Raw genomic sequence first — 27,024 nt, 5'->3', positions numbered from 1 at the left:
CCTCACTCTCACTCCATCACTGCCACCCTAACCCCTTCACACTCACTCCATCACTGTCACCCTGACCCCCTCAGTCACTCCATCACCGTCACCCTGACCCTCTCACACTCACTCCATCAACCTCACCCAGACTCCTCACTCTCACTCCATCACTGCCACCCTAACCCCTTCACACTCACTCCATCACTGTCACCCTGACCCCCTCAGTCACTCCATCACCGTCACCCTGACCCTCTCACACTCACTCCATCATCCTCACCCTGACTCCTCACACTCACTCCATCCCTGCCACTCTAACCCCTTCACACTCACTCCATTACCATCAAACTGATCCCCTCACACTCACTCCATCACTGTAACTCTGAACCCCTCACATTCACTCCATGACCGTCACACTGATTCCCTCACACCCACTCCATCACTATTACACTGACCCCTCACACTCACTCCATCACACTCACACTGACCCCCTCTCACCGACTTCATTACCGTTTTACTGACCCGCTCACACTCTCTCCATCAACGTCACCCTGCTCCCCTCACACTCACTCCATCACCATCACACTGACCCCCTCACACTCATTCCATCACCATCACCCTGACGCCCTCACACTATCTCCATCACTGCCACCCTGACCCCCTCACACCCACTCCATCACTATTACACTGACCCCTCACACTCACTCCATCACACTCACACTGACCCCCTCTCACCGACTTCATTACCGTTTTACTGACCCGCTCACACTCTCTCCATCACTGCCACCCTGACCCCCTCACACTCACTCCATCACCATCATCCTGACCCCCCACACTCACTCCATCAACCTCACCCAGACTCCTCACTCTCACTCCATCACTGCCACCCTAACCCCTTCACACTCACTCCATCACTGTCATCCTGACCCCCTCAGTCACTCCATCACCGTCACCCTGACCCTCTCACACTCACTCCATCATCCTCACCCTGACTCCTCACACTCACTCCATCCCTGCCACTCTAACCCCTTCACACTCACTCCATTACCATCAAACTGATCCCCTCACACTCACTCCATCACTGTAACTCTGAACCCCTCACATTCACTACATGACCGTCACACTGATCCCCTCACACCCACTCCATCACTATTACACTGACCCTTCACACTCACTCCATCACACTCACACTGACCCCCTCTCACCGACTTCAAAACCGTTTTACTGACCCGCTCACACTCTCTCCATCAACGTCACCCTGCTCCCCTCACACTCACTCCATCACCATCACCCTGACGCCCTCACACTATCTCCATCACTGTTACACTGAACCCCTCACACTAACTCCATCACCGTCACCCGAACACTCTCACACTCACCCCATCACCATCACACTGAACCCCTCACAAACACTCCATCTCTGTCACCCTCACACCCCACACTAATTCCATCATTGTCATTCTGACCCCCTCACACTGACTCCATCACCGTCACACTCACACATTCACACTCGATCCATCACCATCACACTGACCACCTCTCACACACTCCATCACCGTCACCCTGACCCACTCACGTTGACTCCATCACCGTCATATTGACCCCCTCACACTCAGTCCATCATCATCACCCTGACCCTCTCACACTCACTCCATCACTGTCACCTTGTCCCCCTCACACTCACTCCATCAACGTCACCCTGACCCCCTCACGCTCAATCCATCATCCTCACCCTGATCCCTCACACTCATTCCATCAATGTCACCGTAACCCCTTCACACTCAGTCCATCACCGTTACCTTAATTCACTCACATTCACACTTTCACCCTCACCCTGACTCCCTCGCACTCACTCCATCACCGTCACCCTGACCCCCTCACACTCACTCCATCCACGTCACCTGAACACGCTTACACTCACTCCATCACCGTCACCCGAACACACTCACACTCACTCCATCACTGACAACTTGACCCACTCACACTCACTCCATCACCATCACGCTGACCCCCTCACACTCACTCCATCACAGTCACACTGACCCCCTCACACTCACTCCATCACTGTCACCTTAACACATTTAAACTCACTCCATCAGCGTCACCCTGACCTCCCCACACTTACTCCTTCACACTCACACTAACCCCCTCACACTCACTCCTTCACACTTACGATAACCCCCTCACACTCACTACAACACCGTCACACTGACCCCCTCACACACTCCATCACCATCACCCTGACCCCCTCACACTCACTCCATCACTGTCACCTTGTCCCCCTCCCACTAACTCCATCACTGTCACAATGACCCCCTCACAGTCACTCCATCACCGGCAACCTGACCCCCTCACACTGACTCCATCACCGTCACACTCACCCCCTCACACTCACTCTATCACTGTCACAGTGACCTACTCGCACTCACTCCATCACGTTCACCCTGACTCCCTCACACTCACTCCATCACTGCACACTGCGCCTCTCGCACTCACTCCATCACTGTCATGCTGACGCCCACACACTCACACCAACACCCTCAACCTGCTCCCTTCACACTCACTCCATCATTGTTACACTGACCCATCACACGCACCCCTTTATCGTCACACTGAACACCTCACAAACACTCCATCCCTATCACACTGACCCCCTCACACTCACTCCATGACCGTCACATTGACCCCCTAACACTCACTCCATCACTGTAACTCTGACCCCCTCACACTCACTCCAACACCCTCACCCTGACCCCCTCAGAATCACACCATCACTGTCACGCTGACCCCTCACACTGACTCCATCACTGCCATCCTAACCCCTTGACACTCACACCATAACCATCACACTGACCCCCTCGCTCTCACTTCATTACTCTCACGCTGACCCCGTCACACTTACTCCATCACTGTCACTCTTACCCCTCACACTCAAACCATCACAATCACACTGACCCCCTCACACACACTCCATCACCGTCACCCTGTTCCACTCACACTCACTCCATCACGGTCACACTGATCCTCTCACACTCACACCATCACTGGCATACTAATCCCCTCACACTCACTCTATCAACATCACAGCGACCCCCTCACACTCACTCCATCATGGTCACACTGACCAACTCACACTCACTCCATCACAGTCTCCCTGACCCCCTAACATTCACTCCATCACCGTCACACTAACCCCCTCACACTCACTCCATCACATTCATACTGACCTCCTCACACTCACACTATCCCTGTCGCCCTGACCCGTTTACACTCACTCCATCACAATCATCCTGATCCACTCCCACTCTCTCTATCACAGTCACACTGAACACTTCACACTCACTCCATCACCGTCACCCTGACCCCCTCACTCTCATTCCATCACTGTCACCCTGATCCACTCACATTCAATCCATCACAGACACACTACTGACCGCCTCACACTCACTCCATCACAATCAACCTGATCCCCTCACACTCACTCCATCACTGTCATCCTAATCCCCTCACACTCACACCATCACCATCACCCTGAACCCCTCACATTCACTCCTTAACCGTCACCCTGGCTCCCTCACACTCATTCCATCACCGTCACCCTGACAACCTCACACTCACTCCATCACTTTCACCCTGATCCCGTCAATCTCACTCCATCACCGTCACACTGACTCACTCACACTCACTCCTTCACCGTCACACTGACCCACTCACACTCACTCCATCACCGTCACACTGACCTACTCACACTCACTCTCACTCCATCACCGTCACCCTGACACCCACACGCGCCGTCCCTCACCCTCATCCTGACAACCTCACACTCGCTAAATCACTGTCACCCTGAACAAGTCACACTCACTCTATCTCCGTCAGCCTGACCACCTCACACTCACTCCAGCACTGACACACTGACCCCCTCACACTCGCTCAATCATATTCACCCTGAACCCTCACACTCACTCCATCAACGTTCTCCTGAACTCTCACACTCACTCCATTACCGTCACCCTGAACCACTCACACTCACTCCATCAATGTCCCCCTAACCCATTTACACTCACTCCATCACCGACACACTGACACCCTCACACTCACTCCATCACAGTCACAGTGACTCCCTCTCACTCACTCCATCATAGTCACAGTGACTCCCTCTCACTCACTCCATCACAGTCACAGTGACTCCCTCTCACTCACTCCATCACAGTCACAGTGACTCCCTCACACACACTCCATCACAGTCACACTGATCCACTCACATTCACTCCATCAACGTCCCCCTAACCCATTCACACTCACTCCATTACCATCACCCTGAACCCCTCACACTCACTCCATCAACGTCCCCCTAACCCATTCACACTCACTCCATCACCGACACACTGAAACCCTCACACTCACTCCATCACAGTCACAGTGACTCCCTCTCACTCACTCCATCACAGTAACAGTGACTCCCTCTCACTCACTCCATCACAGTCACAGTGACTCCCTCACACTCACCACAGTCACAGTGACTCCCTCTCACTCACTCCATCACAGTCACACTGATCCACTCACATTCACTCCATCAACGTCCCCCTAACCCATTCACACTCACTCCATTACCATCACCCTGAACCCCTCACACTCGCTCAATCACATTCACCCTGAACCCCTCACACAAACTCTATCACCATCACCCTGATCCCCTCACAGTCACTCCATCACTATCACACTGACCCCCAAACACTCACTTCATCACCGTCACCCTGACCCCCCTCACATTCACTCCATCACTCTCACCCTGAGCAACTCTCACTCACTCCATCATCTTCACCCTGACCCCCTCACACCTACTCCATCATGGTCATTGTGTTTATGCTTTCACCAGAATTATAATAACAACAAATACCAATAAATAACCATGTTCACAGTAGGAATAGCTATCATTGGTATATTCTGAGTCAGAACTGTGTCAGAGTGAAACTTAAAACAAGAATTTTCCGTCATATTCAAACCTACATTTGACTCATAATTTCTTCAGTCACTTTCTCTCTCACTTGAAGAAGCAGCCATGAAGGGGGCAATAAAGGTGATTTTGTTGCTCAATGGCCTTTCTCATATGGCTTAACCTGAATTAAATTAAATAGCAAGAAACACTGTTTTGTTCGTTTAATTTTAATTTTGCTGCAACCTCACAATGTTCATTGTAATAATCGGAAGTGAATTAGATTTATCTCATTGGAATGATAAATGCTGCATTCAAATTTGCTTTGCTTTATTTCAGCTTAAGGAAAATACTGCTTAGAAAAACAGAGGGTTCAATTGCAGAAGAAAACCCACCAGTTTTGTTGCTCGTTGCTCTGGCAGATTTCACCGCGTATTAAATGGACCAAACATCATGGTGTTGGTCCTCACATCCTTAACGCATATAATTAAAGCAGGAAGTAGATCTCCAAGCAACTGATCATTTCCTATTCATTATGTAATATCTTCCCTTCGCAATAAAAAAAAATCCACTCAGTTCCATTTCCAATGGTTTAGGTGGAATATTCTGCCAAATCTTTCAAAATCCAGAGTTTGTGGAACCGCATCGTATTCAGCTGCACGCGTTCATGAAATGTCTTTACATTTAAAGTCAACCAACTTAGGCATTATTTCCCTGCAACTTCCGACCGTCTACATCCCACCCCACCACCTTTATCTAGCCATACGCTGTCTCTTTCTCCTTGTGAAATTTATTCCTTGTATGTCACCAAATGTGCCTTTCCAAATATTTTTAAAAACAGATTATCGGAGTGACAGCGATTCTGCTCTCATCATTTCCTTGTCCTTCAAAGGTTTTATCAAAGGCTTTGAATATCTGACGTCGAGATATTTACTTACTTGAAAGAGGGAATTTTCCACCTATCTACTCTGTCCAAACATTTCATAACCTGAAAAAGCCCCATTAATTCTTCCTTAGTACAGCGATAACTCTTGGAAATTTTCCAAAGCAACAAGTGAATAAAATGTTATCCTCGGTACACCCCGTCAGCATCGTCTCTAATGGCTTTACCACCCAGTAATCACCGCCATTGCCCTCTCCGATAGAATCACAGAATCCTAAAGTGCAGAAAGGGCATTTCAGTCAAACGAGCCAGTGTCGACTTCCTGAAGAGCATCTCACCAAGACCTTGTTCTCCTCCCTATTCCCGCATATTTCACTTGAAGAAGGGGCAGCCCTCCCCCTTACGATTTCAAATAAACCTGAAGGACTATAACCTGGCGTTCTGTGACTTCTGACCTTGTCCCCGCGTAACCCATGGTTAATTCACTCTTAATATGCTTCATTCACTCCCTGGAAAGAGAGGGCAATTTAACTTTGCCAATCAACTTAACCCTTCGACCGAACTGCCGTGCAAATTACTGAGTCAATGTTCCGTCATAGTGAGCGAATGCTTTATCATTTTTTAATGGCTTTATACCCTGGTAACTCAGCCTCATCCATGCAAATCAACCCAAATTCAATGTATCGAAACACTACCCTCTACTTTACGATTTCATTCGTGCTGAGGGAAGTGTTTCTGCACTCATATTTGAATGCTTTTACCCTGTTCATTCCTCACCTTCGTGCTTCCGCGAAACACTTCAATCGGGAGCAAGTCTGTCAAATGTTTATGATTCCAACACAGTCACATAATTCAGCTTACAGAAGTCACATGTTTGCACTATCACTGACACTCTGCCTCCCTGAGAGCTGTAGCCCTTTCCCACCTTGATTCAGGCAGCAGTGTCCTTCCTGTGACATGCCCCATCGAGAATGGAAGGAAAAGTATCAATAGCCGCACTTCGGAATGGAGCGACAGTTTTAAAACGTTTACACTGTCCCCAGTGGAGAATTGAGCCCTGGGACAGATGGGGACACGAACCATTATACTACCGAGGATAAGAGTGTCAAAGGAGGCCCTTCAGCTAGTTGTGGCCACACTTGTCAAAAACAAAACCTTAATGAACTGAATCTTATTTCACTATGTTTATCGCACAACCTTATATGTTTTGGCGTCACAAATTCACATCTGAATATTTATTTCTGTCAATAGGGTTTCTGCCTTACTGAACAATACAGACAACGTATTCCAAATTCCAACCGCTTCCTCGCCCCCCCCCCCCCCCCCCCCCCCCCCCCACCCCCCACCCCGTGCTGGCTGATAAATCTTTTCCGCACATCTTCTCAAAATATTCACCCATTCTCCTTAAATCTCTGGGCTCTGCTGATCGATCCCTCCATCAATGGGAACTCGTTCAGTCAACCCTGTCCATACCCGAACTCATTTTTTTCTTCTCTACACCTCTTTTGCGATGCGACAAACACTCCACTCTGTCCAGTCTTTCTTCCTAACTGAAACTCCTCAGCCCAAATAATATCCCGGTAAATATCTCCTGCAATTTTCTCAATGTGATCACATCCCTGCTATAATGTGACTTGCAAAACTGCACAACAACACTCTTGTGTGAGCCTTATGAGCAGTTGTTCTAAAAATTCTGGATTAGTATGAGGGCGATCCTGGCTCAGCAGAATTTATACCCATTCCTAATTGCCCAAAGGACAGTTGAGACTCAACCATATTGCTATGAGTCTGAAGTCACATGCAACCCAGACTAAGTAAGGATAGCAGATTCCATCCCAAAATGACATCAGTGAAACAGATTTATTTTCAACAATTGTCAATGGATCTATAGTAGTCATTAGATTCTTCCTTGCAGATATTTTTTGAATCCAAATTTGACAATCATGGCATGGTGGGATTCAAGCCTGAGTACCCAGACTATTACCTCGGTCTCTGGATTATCAGTCCTATGAAATTATCACAAGGCCAACGCAGAAAGCCACAAAGCTGATCTTTTCCAATAAAATGTCTTTTCACCAAAACTGCCCTGGGTCTTTTCCATAAGCTTGACGCTCCAATTGCCTCTGGTCTATGTGAGTAAATGCTGCTACATTTGGATTGATTTCACAACAGCGGTATCCTAATGGATCAATTTGTTTGAAGGTCCCGATGGTGGGATTGGGGCACGTTCACCCAACAACGGTAACCGCAGCAGCAGCACAGACAGAACAGTATGAATGTGAAAGAGAGTGATAGATTGTGCATTGACTCAGAGAAATGGGGGGAGGGACGGAAAGGAGGTTTAATGACCGTGGGAAGGAGAGAAATCTCCGACAACGGGTGTGTTTGAATCCTGATATATGAAACGCAGAGATGTAAGAGAGCGGAATTTGAAGGTAAAACAATTACTTTCTTAGCTTGTCTCACAAAAAGGACAACGGAGAGAACACTTAGTGCCGTGATTTGGTTTCAAATCGAGGTTGCTGTGGTCACTATGCAAAATACCGACAACCACGATCACAGTAACCACAGAACAGGATGCTTGCAAGCAGCAATAAATATACTAGCAGAGGAAATGTTCGGAAGAACAGCAAATGTATAATATCAGTACCCAGCGAACAGCGACAGACATGTGGGAACTGAGAATGAGCTGAATCTTTCAGTTCGATGTCCTCAGAGGCTGTGGAGATCCCTTGAATAAGAATGTTCAAAACTGAGATTGATAGATTTTGACAATCCATCAAAGATTCGGGGGACAGTACAGGATATTGTTGAAATGTATGCTTCAATAGCATTTTAGCTTAACATCGGCGACTTCACCAGCTTCCTCAAGTTGTAACCAGTGTTGCAGGTAATCACACATAATCCCAGTTCCCATTTTCGGAATCAGAGAAACTGCAGCACAGCCGCCCAGATACAAACGGAAATAGGGATAGGAATGAGTCGCGGAGTTACTCTCTGTCTCCAGTAATGCAACAGTTGAACGTGCAGTCGTTTTATGATGTTATAGAGACGCAAGAAATTCCTAGGTTGTGTGTGGTCCTGTTCAAGGGAATGGTTGTCCCCGTTTATACTATCATAGCGATTTCCGGTGCATCTTTCTAAGACAGCTGAGTGTCACAACTGGAGCGTGTTGAGCCCTTAACTTTGCAATGGTGGGTTTCAAAGATGATTTTGCTGTTTGGATCTGTGTTTCCGACACTGGCGGTGGCAGCTGCATTTGCTTGCATCAGCTCAGTATCAGTTCTTCCACACAGTCAACACTTCAACCTGGAAAAGGGGGTGTTGGGGTGATATTTTAAACTTGTCATCTTTGGCGACTGGGACACAGAAACGGTGATGTTTAAGTTCGATAAATAAAACCTGGAATGCAAGCCTGACCTCAGGAACAGAGATAATTACTTTAATTTCCTGAAATCCCATTCATTCATATCCCTTATGCAGGGGAGTCTACAATCTTCATCCAGTCCTGCCTACGAGAGACTCCAGGACCAGACAAACATGAGCTGACCCTTAATTCAGGAATCCCCATCGTGTGGGGAAGCAGGCTAGTTAGCCCTTCCAGTCCACACTGTCACACCGAAGCGCATCCCACCAGACCCCACGGTATTCCCTGTCCCATAAGCCTGCATTTCCCATTGTTGATCCCTGTAACTGGCACATCTTTGGTCAGAGGGAGAAATAAAAATGCAAACACACAGAGAATGTGCAGACTGCCCACAGACAGACACCCGAGGCTGGGATCGCACCCGGGTGTGTGGTGCAGCTCGGCAGCAATGAACAAGGGGCGAAGAATAAATGTTGTCCTGACCAGTGAGACTCACACCCTGTGGGTGAATGAGAAACAAGGAAAACACATTCACAACATGGAAAACGGAATTTGTATCTGTGTGGACGCAATTTGAAAGGATCGTTCACCCTGTGTTGTAAAAACGACACCGATATGACAGAGAAAGCAGGGCAATGTGGGAACTGGAGGAAGAGATTCAATTAACCACAGAAATGGAAACTTTTAAAATCAGTAACACTGTGGAGAGACCGTTCACCAGGCCCGTGTGTGGGAAGGGATCACTAAACAAAACAACCTCCAGAGACTCCAGCAGGATTACATATCCCATCAGGTGTTCGATCATGCTGTCAATGCTGCTGTTAATCCCAACCAGCTAATTGTTCCATAGCGTCAATCATAGAGTCATACAGCATGAAAACAGGCCCGTCAGTCGAACCAATCCATGCTGATCATACTGCCAAACTAACCCATTCCCGTCTGCCTCCTGCTGTAGCTGTTGAGTGGTTATAATGCCTTTGTAGTTTTATTACTGTGTTGTTAATCCAAAAACCCAGGTAATATTTTGGGGACAAAGATTTCAGGTCCTGGCATGATAGATAGTGGAGTTTGAATTCAATAAGCACCTGGAGTTGAAGAGTCTCGTGATGACCTGAATCAGTTGTGTGGAAACTCCATCTGATTCACTCATACCAGTTCGGGAAGCAAACTAACATATTCATCTGCTCTGTCCCACAGGAGACTCCAGATGGATAATATCGTGACTGACTCTTAAATGCCCACTGGGAAATAACTCCTGTATTAGGCATGAATATATTTATTTTAAAAGTCCCACATTCCCATTCATGTTTGGAATCAATTGTCCATTAAATGTTGCAAACGTACCTTCATCCATCACTTCCTCAGCAAGTTAATTGCACACGTAAAATACCTTCCCTAAAAAAATGCCTCACATGACTTTTTAAAAAAAAAACTCTCTCTTTTCATCTTAAACATATGCCCTATCGTCTTCAAATCCCCATCCTGGGAAAAGGAAGCTATCGTTTACTAACTTGCCTCTCAATAATTCATAAACGTCTGTCAGGTCGCCGCTCAAACCCCTAACCAGAGTGAAAACAGTCTCAACTAGTTGAAAGTGAGAACTGCAGATGAGAGATCAGAGTCGAGAGTGTTGTGCTGGGAAAGCACAGCAAGTCAGGAAGCATCTGAAGAGCAGGAGAATCGACGTTTCGGGGAAGAGCCTGATGAACGACACTTGCGCGAGAAAAATGTTTCTCCTGCTCCTCGGATTCAGTGTTACCTGATGTCGTTTTCCAGCACCCCAATCTCGAATCTGAAAATAGTCTCAGCCTATCCAGCCTTTCATTATAACTCAAATCTTCAACACACAACAACATGCGTGCCTACCTTTTATGAACCTGCTCCAGCTGAATAATATCATTCCATGGGCGACCAGAACTGGACATAATATTCCAGAAGAGGCCTCATCAATGTCCTGCAAAACTTCAACATAACATCCCAACTACTATACACAAAGGACTGAGCAATGAAGGGAAGTATGTTAAATGCCGTTGAACCATCTTGTCTGTAGGTAATGCAAATTACAAGGAATTATGTACCTGCATCCCGAGCTTCCGTGTTCTCCAACATCACAAAGCGCTACTCTTGTTGTTGTACCAAAATGCAATACCTGCCATTTATCCAGATTGAACTCCATGTTACATTTTTCAGTCCAACGACTCATTGAATGAAGATTCTTTTGAATCTTAGATCATCTTCCTCACTGTCTACAATTCTGGCTTCGCTTGCAAACCTACGAAGCACGCCTGCAGTGAGTTCCACTGTTTTCTCACATAGATCAATGATTCATATTTACTTGTAGCGGCCGTGATTTAGCAGTGTGCAGATCACACAACAGTTAGTCATGCAATTAACCATGAGGATGAAAGCCGCAGACTGCAGGGAGATATTAAACAAATGGAAATGAAAATGGTGAAAGCAATTCATTCCAGGGAAGTGGGTGATAGTGAAGCAAAATTAAACTTCAAACCAGCTGCTCACGCTCCAGTTGTGGCACTCAGCTGTCTCAGCAAGATGCACTGTAGATTTCTGCTATTATAAGCGGGAACACATATTCCCTTCTGCCCCCCACCCCCCACCCCCCCTTTGACCAGAAGGACTCCAACCTCGGAATTGCTTGCTCCTCTAAACGATCATAGAAATACCGTGCATTCTCCGGTTGTGTCACTTGAGCCTAAGAGTATCTGTGCGACCTCATTCCCATCTCGATTTCAAGTTGCATCTTCGCGACTGCACCAATCAGTTCCTCTGATTCAGGGGTTAGGAACTGGCACTATGTGGCAGCAGTGGTTACTGCCTTATGTGGGGTAACTCGTGAAGTAACCGATGTTAAACTGCATTGCTATTGAAGTATACATTTCAACAAAAGCTTGGTATAAACAATGACTGCAGATGCTGGAAACTAGATTCTGGATTAGTGGTGCTGGAAGAGCACAGCAGTTCAGGCAGCATCCGAGGAGCAGTAAAATCGACGTTTCGGGCAAAAGCCCTTCATCAGGAATACAGGCAGAGAGCCTGAAGGGTGGGGAGGAGGGCACCGATGTAAAGTGAGAGGAGGGTTGGGGTGGGGAGAAAGTAGCATAGAGTACAATAGGTGAATGGGGGAGGGGATGAAGGTGATAGATCGGGGGGATTGTGGAGTGGATAGGTGGAAAAGAAGATTGGCAGGTCGGACAGGTCAGGGCAAGTCATGGGGACAGTGCTGAGCTGGTAGTTTGGAACTGGGGTGGGGTGGGGGAACGAGAGATGAGGAAACTGTTGAAGTCCACATTGATGCCCTGGGATTGAAGTGTTCTGAGGCGGAAGATGAGACATTCTTCCTCCAGACGTCTGGTGGTAAGGGAGCGGCGGTGAAGGAGGCCTAGGACCTCCATGTCTTCGGCAGAGTTGGAAGGGGAGTTGAAATGTTGGGCTACAGGGCGGTGTGGTTGATTGGTGCGGGTGTCCCAGAGATGTTCCCTAAAGCGCTCTGCTAGGAGGTGTGCAGTCTCCCCAATATAGAGGAGACCGCACCAGGAGCAACGGATACCATAAATGATATTGGTGGATGTGCAGATAACAAAAGCTGCACTGTCCCCGGAGTCTTTGATGTTTCAGAGAAATCTATTTATCTCAGCCTTCAGCACATTAACGATGGAATCACCACAGCCTCTGAGGGCACCGATGTTAAGCGGTCAGCCCATTCTGAGTTCCCACATATCTGCCACTGTTCGCTAAGCACTGATATTGTGCACTTGGTGCTCTTTCTAACATTTCTAATGATACTTAACTTATTGCTGCGGGCTAGTGCGTCGGTCGGTCGGGTGTCGTGACCGTATAGTGGTTAGTACTCTGCGTTGTGGCTGCCGTAACCTCGGTTCGACTCCGAGGCACGGCAGTAATTGCTCTATGTGTCCCAGTCTTTTGTGAACCACAAAGGAATCAGTTGCTTTAATGTGGTGATTTTCTCCAAGGTGATTTTTTTTCCTTCAAGCTCTGCTCGCTTACATCTCTGCGCTTCATATGTCAGAATTCAAATCCACCCGTTCTCAGAGATTTCTTCCCTCTTACGATCACGAAGCGAACTTTCCATCCCATACCCCCATTTCATTAATTTAGAGATGCCAGCGTTGGACTATGGAGTACAAAGTTAAATATCACGCAACACCAGGTTATGGTCTTACAGGTTTAATTGAAGCACTACCTTTCGGAGCTCTGCTTTTTCATCATGTGTTTGTGGAGTCATTTCCTATTTCAGTAAAGTACTGCAGAATCTAATACAGACTCTCACATTGCTACCAACCAGTCTGTGCTGCTGCGGTCACTGTTGCTGGGTGAATATGCCCCAACCCCACCATCGGGACCTGCAGACCATTTGATCCATTTGGTTACCACTGTTGTGAGATCAATACTCATGTAGCAGCTTTTACTGATATGGACCAGAGATTATTGGAGGCGGGGCGGGGGGGGGGGTCAAGTTCAGGAAAATGGCACAGGACAGAATCGGGGAAAAGCGACTAAATTGGATAAGATTAGTTTCACTGCATTTCTGCAATGGTCGAGCGCTATTACCACTAACCACTGAACTGTTAATTCAGACACTAGGGATCCGTGTTTGACTCCGACCATGATAGGTGGTAGAATTGGGATTCAATAAATATCTGGAATTACGAATCTAATAACTCCTATATATCCTTGTTCAATTGTTAAAAATACAAAACCATTTGACGTCGTTTAAGGAATGAAACTGCCATTCTTACCTGCTCGGGCCTCCATGTGACTCCAGACTCACTACAATATGGTTGAGTCTCAACTACCCGCTGTGCAATTAGGGACAGCAATAAATACTGCCGATCCAGCGACGCCCTCATACTGTAACGGAATAGAAAAAAAGTTCATTCGGCTCTAGCTAGATTACTGTGTGCAGTTCTGCAATTCAGAGTACTGCATGGATGTGATCGCACTGGGAACGTTGCAGTAGTGATTCACTGGGCTGAAGAGTTTCAGTTATGAGGAGAGATTGGAAAGACTGGGGTAGTTTGTCACCCAGGAGAGGAGATTGGAGAAGACATGAGTGAGATGTACAAAATGCTGAGCGATATGGATAGGATAGACTGAATGAAGCGTTTCTTATTGATGGAGAGATCCAACACTGGGGCCAAGAGACTTCGGAAAAAGGCAGAAAAGTTTGAGTAGATGTGCGGAAAGGGTCAGAGCGGCGGGAATCGTTCTAACCTTAAAAAAATTAAGATGTTAAATTGCGATGCCAAAACATGTAAGATTATGGGCTAAACAATGGAAAACTTGATTCAGGTCGTTAAGCAGTTGTGTTGGGCAAGTGCGGCCACAACAGGCTGAAGGGGCTCCTTCAATTTTGGTGTCCTCCACAGTATCGTGGTTAGTGTCCCCGCCTGTCACAGGGCTCAATCCTCCGTTGAGGGCATCGTAAAGGTTTTAAACCTGTCGCGCTGTTACCCAGTGAAGGTTATTAATGCCTGGCCTTCCAGTCTCGATTGGATATGTCACAGGAAGGACAGTGAGATCTCAATCCGCGTGGTAAAGGACTGCAGCTCCTGGTGAGACAGTGTCAGTGAAAATGCAAACATGTAACTTCTGCAGACTGCACATTGTGTTTGTGTTGCAATGAAAACCATTATATAGAGTTGTTCCTGACTGATATGTTTATTTAACGCAGGAATCTGAGGAAGAAAACAGAGTAAACCCAATCAGATCTGAGTGCAGAAACATTTCGAGCAGAACTACTGAGGTTATACAGCGTAGAACGGCGTTTGGATGCATTGAATTCGGGTTGGTGGGCGCAGCTTGCTTTCACTCGGCGGAGTGACCAGTGTGTAAAGTCATTACACATGATACAGATAGTGTTCAATGTGATGGTACATTTGCTCAGTGGTTCGCACTGCTGGTAAGTCTGTAGGTTAGGTGGATGAGCCATGTTAAATTGCGCTGATGTGTCCAGGGAGTGAATTCAGTAAGTTAAGTGAATTAGCCATGGGTAAAGCAGTGATAAGGTCAAAAATCACATGATGCCAGGTTTTATTCCAAAAGGTTTATTTGAAATCACAAGCCAGCGGCCTGCAGGGATAGAGAAGGGAGCGAGGTCTGGTTGGGACGTTGTTCAGAATGTCCCTACAGACTCGATTGGCTGAACTGTACTTTCTGCATTGTAGGGAATCTGTGATTCTCTGTGAGAGGACAGTGGGCTGCTAAGACATTAGAGACGATGCTGACGGCGTTTAGTGGGGATGGGATTTTATTTATTTGTGTGTTGGAAAATTTGACACTGAACCAAGTAAAACCGAATGGAAGTTTTCCGGAGTATTTGAGGTTTGGTGAGAGTAAATGGGTGGTACATTTACTCATTCAAGTTCGCATATTTCTGAATGTCAGGCTTTCAAAACCATCGATGTAGGACAAAGAAATGATGGGAGCAGAATTTCTGTCACTCAGAGAATCCGTTTCCAAAATATTTGGAAAGGCACATTCAGAGACAAACAAGCAGTGAATTTCACCAGGAGAGAAACAGCCTGTGGCCAGGTAAAAGTGTAAAAGTGGTGTGTGGTGGTGGGGGGCGGGGTGCAGTGGGTAGAAGGTGCGAGGAAACAATGTCTAATTTGGATGACTTCAGATGCAAAGAAATATCGGAAACGTATGCAGCTGAGTAAGATTCAGCAAAACAACCTCAGAGTTTTGATAGATTTCTATTAATATTCCACATGAAGCATTATAAATGGAACTGAGCAGATTTTGTATATTGTCAAGGAAAGCTATTCCATAATGAACAGGAAGTGACCCGTCTCTGAGAGTTCGATTTCCTGCTTTAATCCCATGGTTTAAAGATGGAAGGACAATCACCATGATGTTGGTTTCATTTGACACCCAGTTAAATCTGCCAAAGTAACTGAGCATCAAAACTGACATCTTGTTTTGTAGTTCAAAGTTCTGTTTTTCTCATCGGTATTTTCTTTAAACTGAAATAAATTCGGATCAAAATTTACAAAATGAAAAGGGCAATACTGCATTTCTGGGAATTTTATCAACTTCAGGTTCAACCATTTGAGAAAGGCCATTGAGCTAAACCATCACCTTCACTTTTCTCTCCGTATATACATCTTCACGTGAGATAGAAACTGTCTGAAGAAATTATGCGTCAAGACTAAATGTGCGTGTGAATGTGACGGGAATTTCATGTTTGCTGGTTCATTCTGAGACAGTTCCGACTCGGAATAAATCAAGGGCAAGTTATTCCTTCCAAGGACGTGGTCAAGTCCTTGGATTTTGCTGGTATTATTATTCCGCTGAAAGCAGAAACATAATGGTGTGGATTCGATTGTGCTCAGGGAATTTCTTATCCCCTCGGTGCACCAAATGTAATCTTGATGTGTTCACATGAGATCTCCATTGCCAAGGGCTGAAGTGGCCCAGAGGTGAAGGCGACGGGTTGCTCTTCCATTGGGCATGTGTGAATTTGAATCCTACTCTGACTGTTACTTCCATCATAAGCAGCTGTGGTTTCCCTTTGTGCCTCGCATCTTTAATGTACATTGGATGGAGAATCTTGCTCTTGTCCTTCATTGAACCGGAGATTTGTGATAAATCGATACCACATCAAGGTCGAAAGAAAGCAATTTGATTCTGTTGTAAGTTACATTGGGATAATGAAAAGGAGTGGAACGTTTCTTTCCTCCTTTCATTCCGTCTTGACTTTCTATGAATTTACATCGAATGAAAGTGAAACAAATAAGGAGAGATCGGGTGCAATAGTTTATCCAGTGGGATTGTGAATTTTAATGTAATACTCCACACAAAGTTCTGATCAGTATTTTAAACAGTCAATTGAATTGGAACCGCAGAAAACCTTTCCAATGAAACGAATCTCTCATTCTTTCACAACATTTTGCTGTGTGAATCATACCACGATCCATCATCCAGCGTGATCACCAAGTTGGCAACAATATAAGATCCACCAATTTTCTTTAGTAATCACAACGTCTGCACATACCCAGCTGCGGTGTACCCAGTGCCATTTATGATTCCAAGCCACAGCGCTTTTCTTGTTCATCAGTTTATGAGCCTAGTTCCTGATCTGTCTGATCAGTTTGAGAAACGTTTTCTATCACTCATTCCATCCACTCAGAATTCTAAACTTATCAATAAAATAAGGCGTTACTTGAAATGATATAGGATTGGGAGTCGGCGATTCAGTCCATCGAGTCTTCTCCGCCATTCAACGAACTCATGGCTGATCTGATAATCTTCACGTCCATTCTCCAGCCTAATCTCGATAATGCATCATCGACTTTCTGGTTAAATATCTGTCTGGCACAGTTTGAAAATACACAACAAATCAGCCTCAACAACAGTTTCAGGAAAGAGTTCCACAGAATCACTGGGCCCTAAGCAAAGAAATTCCTGCTCATTTCTGAATTAAATAGGCAGTATCTAATTCTGAGTTCATGTCCTCTGATGCTCTCCTCATACCAGAGGGTGAACCACCTGCCCGTATCTTCCCTGTCAAGATCCCACGAATATTGAACGTTTATAATTGTTATTATGTGATTATAGAGCTCCATTTTACACAGGGTTGACACCATGTTTGTAAATCTCTGCTGTCCCTTATACCGTCCTTACATATTATTAAGGCAGGTGGAGAAACTTATGTGAGGCAACGGTTGAAATTTCAAGCAGAAACGAGAATTGGAACTTCAAATCAGCTAGCGATTGGAATCAGATTGGTCCACACAACAACGAAATAGAGTAATTATAAATCCGACAAATGAGAACCTAATCATATTCCATTGACATTCAATGGCTTTACTGTAACCTAGTCCCCCGGTGTAATCGTCCACGGAGCTAGAATTTGGGAAAAACGGATTGAGACCGGCTATATAAACACTTTCACAACAAAAACATGTCCGTTGGTAGACAGTTTCGGATTGCAAACTCAACTTATTGCTCCGTGAATCCTACATCGTTTGCAAGATACAAATGAGATGTGGAACAGAACTCTCTCCATTTGCCGAGATGGGTGTGACTTTAACAACACTTAAGGAACTGGACACCATCCACGGCAATGCAGTCACTTGATTGTACCCGATTTAATAACTGAATATTTATTCCCTTCACCGTTAAGGCACAATAGCAGCAGAGTGCACCAACTGCACGATGCACTGGTGTAAGTCATCCGAGCATTTTTGACCAAACCTCAAAATCTGAACAGCTGAACTGACTAACAGGACAAGGTTGGAACATGCAACGAAACGCCACCATTTGCAAGTTCCCCTCCAAGGCCAATAGCAGCCTGATTTTGAAAGGAATCAACGATAAACTTATTGAGCGGTGAATCAGTTTTAATAGTCAAAGTTGCATACTGCAGCCCTCCATTTTTAATCTAAAAACTTTATAAATGTTGATTAATGCAGTGACCTGATTTGTGCTCAGAACTTTAGCTATTTCCTAAACTGGTGTTTGCTAAATTTCTACTAGCTGCATCGGTCTGTGGTCAACAACAGAAAAATCCAAAATCCCTCCCAATCAACTTATTCCCTTCAAGATGAAAGTTGTGCTGGAGAAGCACAGCAAGTCCGTCAGCATCTGAGGAAAAATCAATGTTTCGGGCAAAAGCCCTTCATCAGGAATGAGACAGGCAGCCTATAGGGTGAAGCGATAAATGGGAGGTCGTGGGTCTGGGGAGAATGTCGCTGAGAGTGCAGTAGGTGGATAAAGGTGGGAGTTGACGGTGATATGTCAGAGAGGAAGGTGTAATGGATAGGTGAGAATGAAAATACACCAGTGGGACAGGTCAGGAGGACGGTGTTGAGCTGCAAGGTTAGAACTGGGGTAAGATGAGGGAGTGGGAATAAGGAAACTGATGAAATCCACATTGATGCCATGGGGTTCAAGGGTCCCGAGGAAGAAGATGAGGTGTTCTTCCTCCAGGCGTTGGGTAGTGAGGGAGTGGCGATGGAGGTGGCTCAGGACCTGCACATCCTCAGGAGAGTGGGAGGCGAAGTTGAAATGTTTGGACATAGGGCAGTGGAGTTGATTCTTACAGGTATCCTGGAGATGTTATCTGAAGTGCTCTGTCAGAAGATGTCCGGTCTCCCCAATTTAGAGGTGACAGCAGCTGGAACAGCAGATACAACAAATGACATCTGTGGAAATATAGGTGAACGTTTGATGGATATAGAAGGCTCCGCTGGAGCCTTGGATAGATGTGAGTGGTATAATGTGGGTTCAGGTTTTGGAATGCCTGCAGTGGCAGAGGAAGGTGCTGGGAGGGAATAGTGGGTCATTTGAGGGCATGGACGTGATTAGGTAGTCGCAGAGGGAAAGGTCCTTGAGGAAAATGGGTTTGGGGAGGGAAATATATCCCTGGTGGTGTGCTAAATTTAGAGGTAGCGAAAATGTCGGTGGATGATGTGATTTTTACGGAGATTGGTGGAATGGAAGTTGAGGATCTTCCTCTGTCCTTGATCTGTCCTTGTTGTGTTTGGAGATATGGGATTCATGGATGGACGTGCAGGACATGGATGAAATGCATTAGCGGGCATCTTAAACCACATGGGAGGGAAAGTTCCGTTCTTTAAAGAAAAAGGCCATCTGCTGTGTTCTGTTGTGGAACTGGTCCTCTTGGAGCAGACGCGGCAGAGGTGGAGGAGTTGGGAACACAGGATAACATTGGTGCAGGTGGTGCGGTGGGAGGAGTTGAAATCCAGACAGCTGTGGGAGTCAGTGGGTTTCTAAAAAATAACAGTAACACTGACCTCCAGGGATATTTTTCACTCCCTACCCCTATCCACTTTCCGCAAAGACCATTCCCTCCATGACTAATTAGTCAAGTCCACGCCCTCAAATGACCTACGCTCCCCTCCCGGCACCTTCCTCTGCCATCACAGGAATTGTAACACCTTTGCACACACCCCCACCTCCACCCACTGCCCCAAAGAAGCCTTCCACATCCATCAAAGATTCATCTGCAGTTCCACACATGCCATTTATTGCATCCGTTGCTCCTGATGCAGTTTCCTCTGCAGTGGGGCCACCGGACAAGCTCTCGGAGAGCGCTTCAGAGAACATCTCCAGGACACCGGCAACAATCAACCCCAAAGCCCCGTGACCGAACATTTCAACTCCCCCCGCCACTCTCCCGAGGAAATGCAGGTCCTGAGCCTCCTCCACCGCCACTCCCTCACCACCCGACGCCTCGAGGAAGAACGTCTCATCTTCTGCCTCATGACACTTAACACCATAGCATCAGTGTGGATTTTACCAGTTTCCTCATTTCCCCTCACTTTCCATCTTACCCTAGTTCCAACCTTCCAGCTTGGCACCGTCCTACTGACCTGTCCCATCTGTTTATCTTCCTTCCCACTATCCACTCCAACCTCTTCTCCAAACTAACACTCTTATCCCCACCTCCATCCACCTATTGCTGTCTCAGCTAAATTCTCCCAAACCTCACCCAACCCATTTATCTCCCCAACCTCGAGGCTCCAAGCCTTATTCCTGACCCAAAACGTCATTTTTTGTCTGCAACTCATTTGCTGCCTGAATTGCTATGCTTCTTCAGCACCACTCAACTCTTGACTCTAATCTCCAGCATTACAGTACGCACTTCCGTTCAACTGACTCCCCTGTCCATTGATTGATCTTCAGCGATCATGAATGTCCACTCCAAGATCGCTTTGTCTTTCTACACCACACAAAATACTCATTGCTATTGTTTCTTCTCCCCAATTTCATTAACACTCATTGGTCTGAATTCAATGTAATTCGTCATTTTTACTTTCCATCTTATTGAAACGTCCCTGCAGTCTCTGACATTCTTCGTCATAGTCAACTGCATGACCAATTGTTGAATCATCAGCAAAGCTCTGAATCATGGCTCCTACAACTAAGTCTAAATCATTGGTCGACATCAAAAAACAGTGGAACTCCACTGGAAACACGCATCCAAACATGGTTCATTGCTGGTTGGGGTTAACAACTGCGATAACAGAAGAATCGACCTCCTGCTGTTATTTGTAAACTTGCTGTTCACTCTGCCAGTTGGTCTCCGGAGTGATGACTTCTCACATATGGGTGTGGTGAGTGACCTGTGCGCATTGTGACTGAGCGAGTGAGTTTACACCTCAGCGGGTCATTCAATCCCTTCCTGCAGTCACCCCATGGCCCTGACTTCTTGGCTTTGCGGGTATCCTTTTGTCTATTTAGTTTGATAAACAGTTGAATTCGAGTCCACACAGACACGATTCCCATTTCCCCCGTTGTCCATATATTTTTTGATTCGTTATTCTCCCATGAAAAGTTTTTACCTTTGGTTCTTCATTCGTAATTCACCTTGAACTGAGTCAGAGGGTATGTATGGGTGAACCACATTGTTGTGGGTCTGGAGTCACATGTTGACAGGACTCGTTATGGTCGGCAGATTTCCCTTTTGAAAGGACATGATGAATGAGTTTTCAGCAATGTAATGTTATTGTCTCTGTTCCTGAGGATAGGTTCATTTTCCAGATTTTATTCATCGAATTTAAATAACAGCAGCTGCCACGTTCCAGTTGTTAACGCTACATTAACAACCCCCTGCTGCATTTTTCCATTCAAAGAATGACATTGTCAGTTTAGATTATCCCAGATGGAGAGCGAATACTACGTGTTCCTGTGTTGGAATGGAAGCTTAGTACGCTGGATTGGAGTGATTCCTGGAATATGAGACTTATGTGGAGATGATGTGATAAAATGAGTTCTTACTGTCAAAGTAACAAAATACCGTTTTGTTAAGGAAAATCTCTTAGAATGCTTTCAATAAATCGGCCTCTCACTTAAGGCTTCAGTAAGCTTCCTCTGAGTCAATCCTCAGTGCTGGTTAATGCTGCTGCTGAATCTTAATAATATAATAAATTGAGACCAAGATGCCCTTCCACCTCGCCTTTGACCAGAAGCATTCCAATCCTCAGCATTTCACACGCTTGAATAGATAGACAATGTCTTTTCACTGGTGGCGGGGAGCCCAGATCTCGAGGGCATAGATTTACGTAGAGAAGGGAAAGATATAAAAGAGACCTAAGGGGTAACCTTTTCATACAGAGGGTGGTGCGTGTACGGAATAAGCTGCCAGAGGAAGTGGTGGAAGCTGTTACACTTGCAACATTTCGAAGGGATTTGGATGAGTATAAGAATAGGAAGGGTTTGGAGGGATATCGGCAGACTTCTGGCAGGTGGGACTACAATAGGTTGGGATGTTTGGTTGGCATGAGCGGGTTGGACCAAAGAGTTTGTTTCCATGCTGTACATCTCTATGACTCAATATCCGCACCTTTACCAATCATGTCACTGGTGCTACAGAATAGCTTCACGTGCTCATTAACGCCTCACTTCCGGGTTGATATTGGCGACTGTGCCACAAAGTTTGCCTGATTCTGGTTCTCGGAACAGGGGTTACATTACTTATTGCAGCAATGGGTACCTCCTTGTGTGGGTAAGTTAGTGAAGTAAAAGTTTTAAAACTCATTGTTATTGAAACATACATTGCACCAATATCTCGCACTCTCCCCTGAAACTTTCTGTTTCTCGAAATCCAACAAACTCAGCCTTCAACATGCAGTCTGATGGAACAGCATCTGAGGGTATCCAATTTAAAATTCAGCCAATTCTGAATTCCCACATGTCTGCTATCCTTCGCCTAATATTCCTGTTGTGCATCTGCTACTCTGCCTAATATATCATCTGTCATAGTAATTATTGTTGTTTTTAAACGCGTGTCTCTGCATGACTCAGTAATGGTTTCAATGATAAAATATTCTGCATTGTGGCCGCAGTAAGCTCGTACGAATCCGAGTCACTGCATTTTATTCCTTGAGACTCATGCAGAGAACACACAGAAAGAAATTAGTTGATTTTACATGAAAACATTCTTAGAGATTATGATTACTTTGCCACCAAACCCCTCTCTCTCACACACATCCCTATGAGTCATATATCAGGATTCAGACTCACCCCTTCTCGGAGTCTTCCCTCCCTCCCGCAAGCACATACCTCATATAAGTTCCCCCGCTCATTTCCCTTACAATCACTTTCACATTGACCCCGTTCAGTTGGTGTTGCTGCGCTCAATGTTGCTGTGTGACAATGCCCAAGTCTCACCATCGGGACCTTCAAACCAGTTGATCCATTTGGATACCGCGGTAGTGACTCAATCCTCATGTAGCAGCTGTTACTGACATGGACCAGCGATTATTGAAACATCAGGCTCAGGAAAAGGGCACAGGGCAACATTGAGGAAAAGAAATTTTATTCAAAAAAACACCAGTTTTTTGTCGAATTGCGCATCGTTTATTTCACTTGTTCATTCGGCTCAAGCGAGTCCAATGTGTGTAATTATGCAATTTACATTATAACAGGGATGTAATAGAACGGGAAACGATGCAGGGGAGATTTGACAAGGTTTTGTCTGGGCTGAAGAAGTGAGGTTGGACAAACTAGAGTTGATTTTCTTAGAGCAGAGGAGATTGATGGGGGCATGATTAAGATGTAAAAAGTACTGAGGGTTATGGATAGAATATACTGAAGTATATGTTACACTTTGATGGAGTCTTCGACCACGGTTGGCCATCGATTTAAGGTCAGAGGTGGAAAGATTAGAGTGACGTGGGAAAACGTTTTCAAACAGTGGGTGGTTGTAATCTGGAAAACAGTGCATGCAAGGATCGAAGAGGCAGAAATCCCCATTACTTTCCGAAATATTCGGATGTGAATTTGTGATGCCAAGACATTCAAGGCTATGGGTAAAGTTATTTGAAATGGAGTTTGGACAGTTCAGTGATTGTTATTGACCAACACAGATACTCCGTTCCAAGGACAGGTTATTAACACCTGTCCTTCCATTCTCGAAGGGACATGTCACACGAAGAACTGTTCTGTCTGAATCAACGTGGGGGAGTACTTCTGTTATCGGGGAGACAGAGTGACAGTGATAGCACAAACACGTGACTTCAGCAAGCTGTACCTTCTGTCAGTGTTTGAATGAAAATCATTAAATACTTTTGCTCTAGAGTGAGCTGTTTATTTATAACATGTAGCACAGGAAGATATACATCCTGCCCTTTCGCCACTAGCCCATACCACTGAATACCGGCACAATGCAGGAAATCTTCTCTCTGTACGCCATCGTCCAATCCTCCTTGACCTCCAGCACTTCCCCATATGGCACCATTCCACAAAATCTAAGAAGTTGCAATGCTGATCGTTTATGATGTCTCTCCTCATTGTGTAAGTTTCAGTGATTTATCTGCCCATCACTCAATTTAGCAAACTGCATTTCCTGCTCACAATGTAATCTCGTCCAGACTGGGGAGAGAAAAACAGAGCGTGTGACAAATGTGTGTGCACCTTCGTTCTGTCTGCAAGCAAAATAAGACCGTGAGCTTTCAGGTTCCTGTCACTGCAACATCCCACTGTGTTCACATGCCTCCATTTCAGTTTGGTCTGCTGCAGAGGGCCCGCATAGCACAGCGTGATTTGGAAGAGCGGGACGTTATTTCCTGCCAAGACACCGTGCAATCTTCAATACCCAGTATCAAGTTCAATCATTTTAGACCCTGTCCACCTTCTATCACGTTCCTGCCCCAACTACAGATGCCATTCCTTCCAAACGTGGATCGTTTGGCTCGAAAATCTCTCCCCAGATGCACTAGACCTGCTGATTTTGTTCCGATATTTCTGCTTTTCTTTGGATAACTTTATTCTGTTCTGATCACCAGCCTTCAGGAAACCTGTGTTTGCAAGGAGCGTGGTGAAAGGAGATTTACCAAGGTGGTGCCTGAGCTCGACCATTTCCCCTGAAAAGTTAAGCGAAAGTGAGGGCTGCAGGAGTTGGAGCTCAGTGTCGAGAGTGTAGTGCTGGAAAAGCACAGTACGTTAGACAGCATTTGAGGAGAAGAAAATAGCTGCTTCTGGCACAAGCCACCGCCATTGTATTCCCAGCCGATGCCTGGAGGAAGAACGTCCCATATTCCACCTTCGGACCCTGCAACCACACGGGCCAAATGTGTATTTTAATATCTTCCTCATTTCACCTCCCCCAACAATATCCCAGTGCAAAGCCTCCAACTAGGCACTGCTCTCTGGACCCGACCATCAATCACCCCTCTGAACTACCAACATTTCCCTCACCTTCATCCACCTATCACTTTCCCAGCTACCTGACCACCACTCCCATTCTCCTCCCTCAACCCTGACTCAAAATTCTCATTCCTGATGAAGGGCTTATGCCCAACACATCAATTGTCCTTCTGCTGGGATGCTGCCTGACCTGCTGTGCTTTGAAAGCACTACACTCACGCCACTGCAAAGATAGATGAGCTCGACTTGGGCTCTTTATCTGAGAGCGGAGAAAGCTGAGAGAGGAATTGATTAACGTGCACAGAAAGGGGATAGATATGTGTGACAGGAATAAACTTCTTGTAGGAAGGATTAATAACCAGGAATATAGATAAAACGCGAGAGAGAAAATGTTCAGAATAGGTTTAGGAAGAAAGTTTACATCCTGAGAGTGTCGTTTGTCTGGAACTCACTATTTGAACGTGTTGTGAGGCTAAGACTCATTAAAATGCATCAGGAGGACTTAGCCGAACACTTGAGGAGCTAGAGCATGCACGGATGAGGACCAAGTACTGTGATCTGGGGCGAGGATAAACAGATGTTTGATGAAAGACTTAAACACAGTAAATTTGGGTGCAGTAAAATGGAGGCTAGTACAGCTCTGTGGCACAATGAAAGACGTGTTGGACTTCTACTGCATTGTTAAGATTGCAATTAAAGTTTGTGATTTTGAGTCCCACAAGAATCGGAGTTTTGGTTGGATTTCAGCTGAATGAATGATCGTTCTGCTGATTCATCATCAGTTCCCATCGTCTGGAGTTCTCCGCCCTGCTAGTGACCAGAGAAGATTCATCACTTTCTGGGTAGTGAGTTTTGAGGGAATCATATCACTTGAAACTTGATCAGCTCTGAATCGGCCTCTCATTCACAAAACCCACTGCAGAAGCCCACTGTCTCTAATCGCATTTCCCTCCCACAGTTGCAGAGTTTTTCAGTTTATTCAGTGTCTCTTTCCCTTTGGGCGACAGGTTGATGTGGATGGGCTGGGAAAAGACTTAGCCATGATGACATCAAATGGCGGGGTAGCACTGGCGAGAGAAATGGCCCCTATCTATTCCTCTCTGTCTGTGCTGTTTTTGATAGAGGGTTTTAAACAATAACATGATGAGGACCCTGTGAATCTGCACCACGGAATACCAAGGACCTCCCTTTTATCCGACTGCTGTCAGAGCTGGAATACACAGCTCCTGTTGTCGCTTTAGATCAGACAGTGGAGGATTCTCCCAGGCGCTCTGTCAGACTGCATGCTCGTTCACACAGGTTTCCAACTGGGCACATGGAGCAAACGGAAGTGTGGATATTGGGGATTCAGAGACAGATTTCCCCTTTGCCTGGTTAGAGTTTTGGCCACGGTAATAAACATGAATTTGGGAAATTCAGTATCTTTCTCTGGCTTCTTATCACTTTACAATTTAAACTGAAATTCAATTTACTCTTGCATAACATTCTTCGATCTTCAGTATTGATGAAAACTGTGCAACATGTCCTTGGATGTAGCCATGATGAAGATGGATGATGAGTGCAGTATGTTTCATGTTGTCTGGAGGAACTTGAAGAAGGAAGTTAGTGAAGAAGTGTTGGTTCGAATTCTGCGCCAAATTGAAGCCGACCGATTAAGAAGCCCTGTGACAGCGATAATGTAACATTGTCTGTAAACAACGCAGC

This window comes from Chiloscyllium punctatum, chromosome 4 (genome assembly GCF_047496795.1).
Source record: "Chiloscyllium punctatum isolate Juve2018m chromosome 4, sChiPun1.3, whole genome shotgun sequence".
Lineage (NCBI taxonomy): Eukaryota > Metazoa > Chordata > Chondrichthyes > Orectolobiformes > Hemiscylliidae > Chiloscyllium > Chiloscyllium punctatum.
Note: the sequence above shows the minus strand (reverse complement) of the source record.